This window comes from Chrysochloris asiatica, unplaced genomic scaffold, assembly GCF_000296735.1.
Source record: "Chrysochloris asiatica unplaced genomic scaffold, ChrAsi1.0 scaffold00486, whole genome shotgun sequence".
NCBI classification, from domain to species: domain Eukaryota; kingdom Metazoa; phylum Chordata; class Mammalia; order Afrosoricida; family Chrysochloridae; genus Chrysochloris; species Chrysochloris asiatica.
In genome coordinates this window covers 86,698-97,631 of record NW_006409004.1, presented here as the reverse complement: position 1 = coordinate 97,631, position 10,934 = coordinate 86,698, and positions in this window count along the sequence as shown.

Genomic DNA, 10,934 nt, shown 5'->3' with positions numbered 1-10,934 from the left:
TCTGCTTGTCCTTTCAAGTGGGAATTTCCCATCTCTGGAGATCTGGATGTGGTTCAGGCTTCCACCTATAGTCTTATGTATTGCAGAGGATCCGCGGGAAGCCTCCTTCACTGGGCACGTTGTAGCCCCATTTTAGGTATTCAAATCAGTTAAAAGCAGAAGACAGACTTACAAGCTTTCTTTGATGATACTTTTCGCTATTCCTTTCTCTCCCCCTCCAGTGATTATTTTATAATATAATGCTAGGAAAACCAAGATTCAAAAGACAGCCAAGCATCTTAATATTGTCTCCCCCTTTTCCACATTCCAACCATGGCTCGATCTCTGCATTGTAGAATTCTGTTGTTCTCAAGTTGTGCATATATCATTATTTACCTCTGTCTCACTTAGCCCATTGAGACCTAATTGTTCTCCTATCTGCTTTGTTCTTACATTCCCATCTCTCTACTTGTATATTGCCCCCTTCCTATCACCCAAACTATCCTGTGTGTAGCCCCTGCCCTGTGCTCCAATTTCCTCTCCCTCCTCTCACCCACCCCCAATATCCCAATAATCAACAAAGAACCCCCCCCTTTTAGTATGGGTTCTTTCCCTTAGTCTTTTACAGTAGTAGTCCTATGCAATATTTATATTACTGACTAATTTCACTCAACATAATGCCTTCAAGTTTCATCCATGTTATGCGGTGGCTTGCAGCTTCCTTGTTATTCTTCAAGGTAGCATAGTATTCCATTGTGTGTATGTACCACAGTTTGTTTATCCATTCTTCAGTTGATTGGCACTTTGGCTGCCTCCATCCATTTGCTCTTGTAAATAGTGATGCTGTGAATATTGGTGTGCATATATCTTCTTGGATTGTGGCTTTTTTTGTGTGTGGGGGGGGCATAAATACCAAGTAGAGGAATTGCTGGATCATGAGGTATTACTGTTTTCAACCTTCTGATGAAATGCCATATTGTTTTCAATAGAGGTTGGACCATTTTGTAGTCCCAACAGCAATGCAGGAGTGTCCCAGTTGAATATGTTCTTATACAGAGAGCTACCTACATGACAGGTCAGTTCAACATATCTATTCACAGAGAGGTAGAAACATGGCATACGAGTCCAAAATGTCCATATACAGGGAGCTAGCTACATGGCAGAGTAGTGTAATATTTCCATATACAGAGTTCTAGCTACATGGCAGATGAGTCAAACTTGTCCATATACTGAGAGTTAGCTACATGGCAGACAAGTCCAATATGTTTATATACACAGAGCTACCTACATGGCAGATCAGCCCAACATATCTATGCACAGAGAGCTAACTACTTGGCAGATGAGTCCAAAATATCCATATACTGAGAGCTAGCTACATTGCAGAGTAGTCCAACATTTCCATATACAGAGTTCTAGCTACACGGCACATGAGTAGAATGTGTCCATATACTGAGAGCTAGCTACATGGCAGAGTAGTCCAACATGTCCATATACAGGGTACTAGCTACATGTCAGATGGCCTCAACATGTCCATATATTGAGATTTAACTACATGGCAGATGAGAGCAACTTATATACATTTGTAGGTCAAGCTACAAGGCAGATGAGTCCAAAATGATCATACACAGAGAGCTGGCTACATGGCTGATGAGTCCAACATGTCCATATACTGAGAGCTACTTACATGGCAGACAAATCCTATACATTCATAGACAGAGAGCTACCTATGGCAGATCAGTCCAACTTATACATGCACAGAGAGCTACCTACTTGGTATACGAGTCAAAATGGCCATATAGAGAGAGCTAGCTACATGGCAGAGTAGTCCAACATGTCCACATACAGAGTACTAGCTGCATGGCAGATGAGTCCAACATGTCCATATACTGAGAGTTAGCTACGTGGCAATTGAGTCCAACATGTGTATATATAGAGGGCTAGCTACAAGGCAGATGAGCACAACATTTTCATCCAGAGAGAGCTGGCTACATGGCTGATGACATCAACATGTGTATATATAGAGGACTAGCTACAAGGCAAATGAGTCAAACATGTTCATTCAGAGAGAGCTGGCTACATGGCTGATGACTCCAACATCTCCATATACAGAGAGCTATCTACATGGCAGAGTACTCCAACATGTCCATATACTGAGAGTTAGCTACATGGCAGATGAATCCAACATGTGTATATATACAGGACTAACTACAAGGCACATTAGTACAACATGTTCATACAGAGAGAGCTGGCTACATGGCTGATGATTCCAACATGTGTATACATAGAGGACAAGCTACAAGACAGGTGAGTCCAATATGCTCATATGGAGAGAGCTGGCAACATGGATGATGAGTCTCACATCTCCATATATAGAGAGCTAGCTACATGGCAGATGTTTCCAACATTTCCATATACAGAGTATTAGCTACATGGCAGATGAGTCCAACATGTCCATATTCTGATAGCTACATGACAGATGAGTCCAACATGTGTATATAAATAGAACTAGCTTCAAGGCAGATGAGTCAAATATGTTCTTACAGAGAGAGCTGGCTACACAGTTGATCGGTCCTCATGTATATATACAGAGAGCTAGATATATGGCAGTCAATTCCAATATGTTCATATTTAGAGAGCTTCATACTTGGCAGATCAGTACAACATATCCATGCACAGAGAGCTAGCTACATGTCAGACGAGTCCAAAATTTCCATATACTGAGAGCTAGCCCCATGGAAGGGTAGTGCAACAATACAATATACAGAGTTCTAGCTACATGGCAGATGAGTCCAATGTGTCCATATACTGAGAGCTAGCTACATGGCAGAGTAGTCCATCATGTCCATATACAGAGTTTTACCTAATGTCAGATGAGTCCAACATGTCCATATACTGAGAGTTAGCTACATGACACATGACTCCAACATGTGTATATATAGAGGACTAGGGATAAGGCAGATGAGTCCAACATGTTCATGCAGAGAGAGCTGGCTATATGACTGAAAAGTCCAACAGGTCCATATGCTGAGAGCTAGCAATATGGCCGACAAGTCCAATAAGTTCAAATACAGATAGCTATCTACATGGCAGATCAGTTCAACATATCCATTCACAAAGAGGTCGCTACATGGCAGATGAGTGCAAAATGTCCATATGAAGAGAGCTAGTTACATGGCAGAGTAGTGCAACATTTCCTCATACAGAGTTCTAGCAACATGGCAGATGATCCCAACGTGTCCATATACTGAGAGCTAGCTACATAGCAGAGTATTCCAACATGCCTATATACAGAGTTCTAGTTACATGGCAGTTAAGTCCACCATGTCCATATACTGAGAGTTAGCTACATGGCAGATTCCAACATGTTTATATTTAGAGGACTAGCTACAAGATAGATGAGAACAACATGTTCATACACAGTGAGATGGCTACTTGGCTGATGAGTCCAATATGTCCATAAACTGAGAGCTACCTACATGACAGACAAGTCCAATATGTTCATATACAGAGAGCTACCTATGGCAAATCAGTCCAACATATCCATGCACAGAGAGCTAGCTACATGGCTGATGAGTCAAAAATGTCCATATACAGAGAGCTAACTACATGTAGAGTAGTGCAACATGTCCATATACTGATAGCTAACTACATGGCAGAGTAATCCAACATATCCATATACAGAGTACTAGTTAAATGGTAGATGAGTCCAAAATGTTCATATACTGAGAGTTAGCTACATGGCAGATGAGTCCAACATGTGTATTCATAGAGGACTAGCTACAAGGCAGATGAGTTCAACATGTTCATACAGAGAGAACTGGCTACATGACTGATGAATCCAGCATGTCCATATACAGAGAGCTAGTTATATGGCATACAAGTCCAATATGTTCATATACACAGAGCTATTTACATGGCAGACCAGTCCAAAATATCCATACGCAGAGAGCTAGCTACATGACAGACGAGTCCAAAATGTCCATATAGAGAGAGATAGCTACATGTCAGAGTAGTCCAATATTTTCATATACAGAGTTATACCTACATGTCAGATAAATCCAACATGTCCATATATTGTGAGTTAGTTTCATGGCAGATGAGTCTAACTTGTTCACACAGAGAGAGCTTGCTTCATGGCCGATTAGTCCCGTATGCCCATATACAGAGAACTAGGTATATGGCAGACATGTCCAATATGTTCATATACAGAGAGCTACCTAAATTACAGATCAGTCCAACATAGCCATGCACAGAGAGGTAGCTACATGGCAGATGAGTGCAAAATGTCCATATACAGAGAGCTAGCTACATGGCAGCGTAGTGCAACATTTCCATATACAGAGTTCTAGCTACATGGCATATGAGTCACTCATGACCCTATACACTGAGCTACCTACATGGCAGATCAGTCCAACATATCCATGCACAGAGAGTTAGCTACATGGCAGACGAGTCCAAAAATGTCCATATACAGAGAGCTAGCTACATGGCAGACTAGTGTAAAATTCCATTTACAGAGTTTGATCTACATTGCAGATTAGTCCAACGTTTGCATATACTGAGAGCTAGCTTCTTGGCAGAGTAGTCCAACATGATCAAATATAGAGTACTAGCTACATACCAGATGAGTACAACATGTCCATATACTGAGAGTTAGCTGTATGGCAGATGAGTTCAACATGTGTATATATAGTGGAGTGGATACAAGGCAGATGATTCCAACATGTTCACACAGAAAGAGCTGGCTTTATGGCTGACGATTCAAACAAGTGTATATATAGAAGACTAGCTACAAGGCAGATGAGTCCAACATGTTCATACGGAGAAACCTGGCAACATAGCTGATGAGTCTCACATGTCCATACACAGAGAGCTAGCTACATAGCAGAGTAGCCAGCATTTCCATATACAGAGTTCTAGCTACATGGCAGATGAGTCCAACATTTCCATATACTGAGAGTTAGCTACTTGGCAGATAAGTCCAACATGTGTACATATAGAGAACGAGCTACAAGGCAGATGATACCAGAAGGTTTACACAGAGACAGCTGCATACATGGCTGATGATTCACACATGTCCATAAACAGAGAGCTAGCTACATGGCAGACAAGTCCAATATGACCATATTCATAGAGCTAACGACATGACAGATCAAACCAAGATATCCATGCACAGACAGCTAGCTACATAGCAGACAAGTCCAAAATGTCCATAAACAGAGAGCTAGCTACATGGCAGGTAGTGCAACATTTCCATATACAAAGTTCCAGCTACATGACAGATGAGTCCAACCTGTCCATATACTGAGATCTAACTACATGACAGAGTACTCCAACATGTTCAAATACACAGTACTCTGTAAATGCAGGTGAATCCTACATGTCCATATACTGAGAGTTAGCTACATGAGAGATGAGTCCAACATGTGTATATTTACAGGAATAGCTACAAGGCAGATGAGTTCCACAGGTTCATACAAAGACAGTTGGCTACATGGCTGATGAGTTCAACATGTCCATATACAGAGAACTAGCTACATGGCAAACAAGTCCAATAAATTCATATACAGAAAGCTAACTACATGGCAAATCAGTCAAAAATATCCATACACAGAGAGCTAGCTACATGGCAGATGAGTACAACATGTCTGTATACAGAGGACTATCTAAAAGGCAGATGGGACCAACATTTCCATATATTGAGAGTTAGTTACATGGCAGAAGAGACCAACATATTTATATTTATAGCACAAGGTACAAGGCAGATAAGTCCATCATGTTCATACACAGAGAGTTGAGTACATGGCTGATGAGTCCAACATGTCCATATACTGAGAGCTACCTACATGGCAGATCAGTCTAAAATATCCAAACACAGAGAGCTACCAATATGGCAGACGATTCCAAAATGTCCATATAGAGAAATCTAGCTACATGGCAGAGTAGTGCCACATTTCCATATACTGAGAGCTAGCTACATGGCACAGTATTCCAACATGTCCATACACAGAGCACTAGCTAAATGGCAGATGAGACAAACATGTCCATATACTGAGAGTTAGATACATGGCAGATGAGTCCAACATGTCTATATTTAGAGGAGTAGCTACAAGGAAGATGAGCTCAACATGTTCATACAGAGAAAGATGGCTACATGGCAGATGAGTTCAACATGTCCATCTACAGAGAGCTAGCTACATAGCACACACATCCAATATGTTCATATACAGAGAGCTAACTATATGACAGATCAGTCCAACATATCCATGCACAGAGAGCTAGCTCCATGGCAGACAGGTCCAAAATGTCCATATATAGAGATCTAGCTACATGGTAGAGTAGTGCAACATTTCCATGTACAGAGTTCAAGCTAAATAGCAGATGAGTCCAATGAGTGCATATACTGAGAAGTATCTAAATGGCAGATGAGTCCAATATGTACATATACGGAGAGTTTGCTACAAGGCAGATGAGTCCCATACCTTCATATACAGAGAGTTAACTACATGGCAGAGTAGGGCAACATTTCCATATACAGAGTTCTAGCTACATGGTAGATGTGTGCAACGTGTCCATATACTGAGAGATAGCTACATGGCAGAGTAATCCAACATGTCCATATACAGAATATGAGCTACATGGCAGATGAGTCCATTATGTCCATATACTGAGAATTAGCTACATGGCAGATGAGTCCAACATGTGTATTTTTAGAGGGCTCACTACAAGTAGGAAGAGTCAAACATGTTCATACAAATAGAGCTGGATACATGGCTGATGAGTCCAACATGTCCATATACTGCCATAGCTCCATGGCAGACAAGTCTAATATGTTCCTATATAGAGCACTAACTACATAAGAGATAAGGTCAACATATCCATTAACAGTGAGCTAGCTACATGACGTACGAATGCAACATGTCCATATACTGAGAGCTAGCTACATGGCAGAGAAGTCTAATATGTTCCTATATAGAGCGCTAACTACATGACAGAACAGTCCAACATATCCATTTACAGTGAACTAAATACATGGCATACAACTCCAAAATGTCAATATACAGAGGGCTAGCTACATGACAGTATAGTGCAACATTTCAATATACTCTGTTCTAGCTACTTGGCAGAATAGTCTAACTGGTCCATATAAAGAGAGCTAGCTACATGGGAGAGTAGCCCAACATATCCACATACACCGTACTAGCTACATGTCAGATTAGTCCATCATGTCCATATACTGAGAGAAAGCTTCATGGAAGATGTTTCAAACAGGTGTATATTTAGAGGGCTTGAAATAAGGCAGATGAGTCCAACATGTTCATACACAGAGAGCTGGCTACATTACTGATGAGACCAATATATCCATATATTGAGACGTAGTTACATTACAGACAATTCCAATATGTTCGTATACAGAGAGCTACCTACATGGTAGATCAGTCTAACATATACATTTACAGAGAGCTAGCTACCTGGCAGACGATTCCAAAATGTGAATATACACAGAGCTAGATACATGGCAGAGTAGTGCAACATTTCAATATACAGAATTCTAGCTACATGGCAGAGTAGTCCAACATGTACATATACAGAGATCTAGCTACATGGCAGAGTAGTGTAATATTTCCACATACAGGCTTCTATCTACATGCCAGATGAGTCCAAAGTGTCCCTATACAGAGACCCAGCTACATGGCAGAGTCGTCAAACATGTCCATGTACAGAGTACTAGCTACATTGCAGATAAGTCCAACATGTCCATATAATGAGAGTTAGCTACATGGGAGATGAGTCCAACATGTGTATATTTAGAGGGCTAGCTACTAGGCAGATGAATCCAATATGATCATACACAGAGAGCTTGCTACATGGCTGGTTAGTCCAAATTATTCATATACTGAGAGCTAGCTATACGACAGATGAGTCCAAAATGTCCATATACAGAAAGATAGCTACATGGCAGAGTAGTGCAACATTTCCATATACAGAGTTCTAGCTACATAGCAGATGAGTGTAATGTGTCCATATACAGAGAGCTAGCTACATGGCACAGTATTCCAACATATCCATATACAGTATACTAGCTACATGGCAGAAAAGTCCAACATGTACATATATGAAGAGTTAACTACATGGCAGATGAGTCCCATATCTTCATATAGAGAGAGCTACCTACATGGCAGATCAGTCAGACATATTCATGTACAGAGAGCAAGCTACATGTGAGAATAATCTGATATGTCCAAATTCAGAGAGCTAGCTACATGGCAGAGTAGTGCAACATTTCCATATACAGAGTTCTAGCTACATGGCAGATGAGTCCAAAGTGTTCATATACGGAGAGCTAGCTACATGACAGAGTAATCCAATATGTCCATATACAGCATACAAACTACATGGCAGATGAGTCCAATGTGTCCATATATAGAGAGCTAGCTACATGGCAGAGTAGTGCAACATTTCAATAATCAGAGTTCTGGATACATGGCAAATGAGGCCAACATGTCCATATACTGAGAGCCAGATACATGACAGATGTGTCAAACATATGTATATATCGAGGACTAGCTACAAGGCAGATGAGTCCAACATGTTCATACACAGCGACCTGGCTACATGGCAGATCAGTCCAACATGTGTATTTATAGAAGGATAGCTACAAGGCAGATGAGTCCAACTTGTTCATATGGAGGGAGCTGGCTACATGGCTGATGAGTCCCACATGTTTGTATTCAGAGAGTTATCTAGATGGCATAAAACTCCAATATGTTCATATACAGAGAGCTTCTTACATGACATATCAGTACAACATATCCATGCACAGAGAGTTAGCTACATGGCAGACAAGTCCAAAATGTCCATATACAGAGAGTAAACTCTATGGCAGAATAGTGCAAATTTTCCCTATACAGAGTTCTAGCTACAGGGCAGATGAGTCCAACATGTCCATAACCAGAAAGAAGGCTACACGGCAGAGTAGTCAAACATGGCCCTATATAGAGTACTAGCTATATGGCAGATGAGTCAAACATGTTCATATACTGAGAGTTAGAAACATGGCTGATGAGACCAACATGTGTATATTTAGAGAGTTATCTACAAGGTAGATGACTCCAACATGTTCACACAGAGAGAGCTTGCTACTTGGCTAATAAGTCCAACATGTCCATATACTGAGAGCTAGCAACATGGCAGACAAGTCCAATATCTTCATATAGAGACAGCTGTCTACATAGCAGATCAGTCCAACATACCCATCTATTGAGAGCTAGCTACATAGCTGACGATTACAAAATGTCCATATCCAGACAGTTAGCTACATTGCAGAGTAGTGCAACATTTCCATATACAGAGTTTTAGCTACATGGATGATGAGTCCAACATGTCCATATACTGTGAGTTAGCTACATGGCAGAGTAGTGCAACATTTCCATATACAGAGTTCTAGCTACATGGCAGATGAGTCCAACATAGCCATATACTGTGGGTTAGCTACGTAGCAGATGATTCCAACATGTGTATATTTGGAGAGCTAGCTACATGGCAGAGAATTCCAATATCTTCATATACATAGAATACCAACATAGCAGATTAGTCCAACATATCCATGTACAGAGAGCAAGCTACATGTCAAACGAGTCCAAAATGTCCATATACAGAGCGATAGCTACATGGCAGAGAAATACAACATTTCCATATACAGTGCTCTAGCTACATGGCAGATGAGTCCAACGTGTCCATATACAGAGAGCCAGCTACATGGTAGAGTAGTGCAACATTTCCATATACAGAGTTCTAGCTACATGGCAGATGAGTCCAATGTGTCCATATACTGAGACCTAGCTACATGGCAGAGTTTTCAAACATGTCCATGTACAGAGTACTAGCTGCATTGCAGATAAGTCCAACATGTCCATATACTGCGAGTTAGCTATGTGGGAGATGAGTCCAACATGTGTATATTTAGAGGGCTAGCTACAAGGCAGATGAGTCCAATATGTTCATACACAGAGAGCTTGCTACATGGCTGATGATTCCCACGTGTCCATATACAGAGAGTTAGCTATATGGCAGTCAATTCCAATATGTTCATATTTAGAAAGCTACATAAATGGCAGATCAGTACAACATATCCATGCACAGAGAGCTAGCTACATGGTAAACAAGTCCAATATGTTCATATACAGAGAGCTACTTAAATAGCATATCAGTCCAATATATCCATGTATAGAGAACTATATACATGGCAGATGAATTCAATATATCCAAATTCAGAGAGCTAGCTACATGGCAGAGTACTGCAGCATTTACATATACAGAGTTCTAGCTACATGGTAGATGTGTCCAACATATCTATATACTGAGAGCTAGCTACATGACAGAGTAGTCCAACATGTCCATATACAGAATACTAGCTACACGGCATATGAGTCCATTATGTCCATGTACTGAGAGTTAGCTACATGGCAGATGAGTCCAACATGTGTAAATATAGAGAACGAGCTTCAAGGCAGATGACTTGGATATGTTCTTACAGAGAGAGCTGGCTACATGGCTTATGAGTCCCACATGTCCATATACAGAGAGCTAGCTACATGGTAGTCAATTCCAATATGTTCATATTTAGAAAGCTACATAAATGGCAGATCAGTACAACATATCCATGCACAGAGAGGAAGCTACATGGCAGACAAGTCCAAAATTTACATATACAGAGAGCTAGCTCCATGGAAGTATAGTGCAACAGTTCCATATACAGAGTTCTAGCTACATGGCAGATGAGTCCAACGTGTTCATATACTGAGAGCTAGCTACATCACAGAGTAGTTCATCATGTCCATATACAGAGTACTAGCTCCATGGCTCTGGTAGCGTAGTGGTTACGAATCGGGCTGCGAACCTTAAGGTCAGCGGTTTGAAACTACCAGCCGCTCTGCGGGAGAAAGATGAGGCTT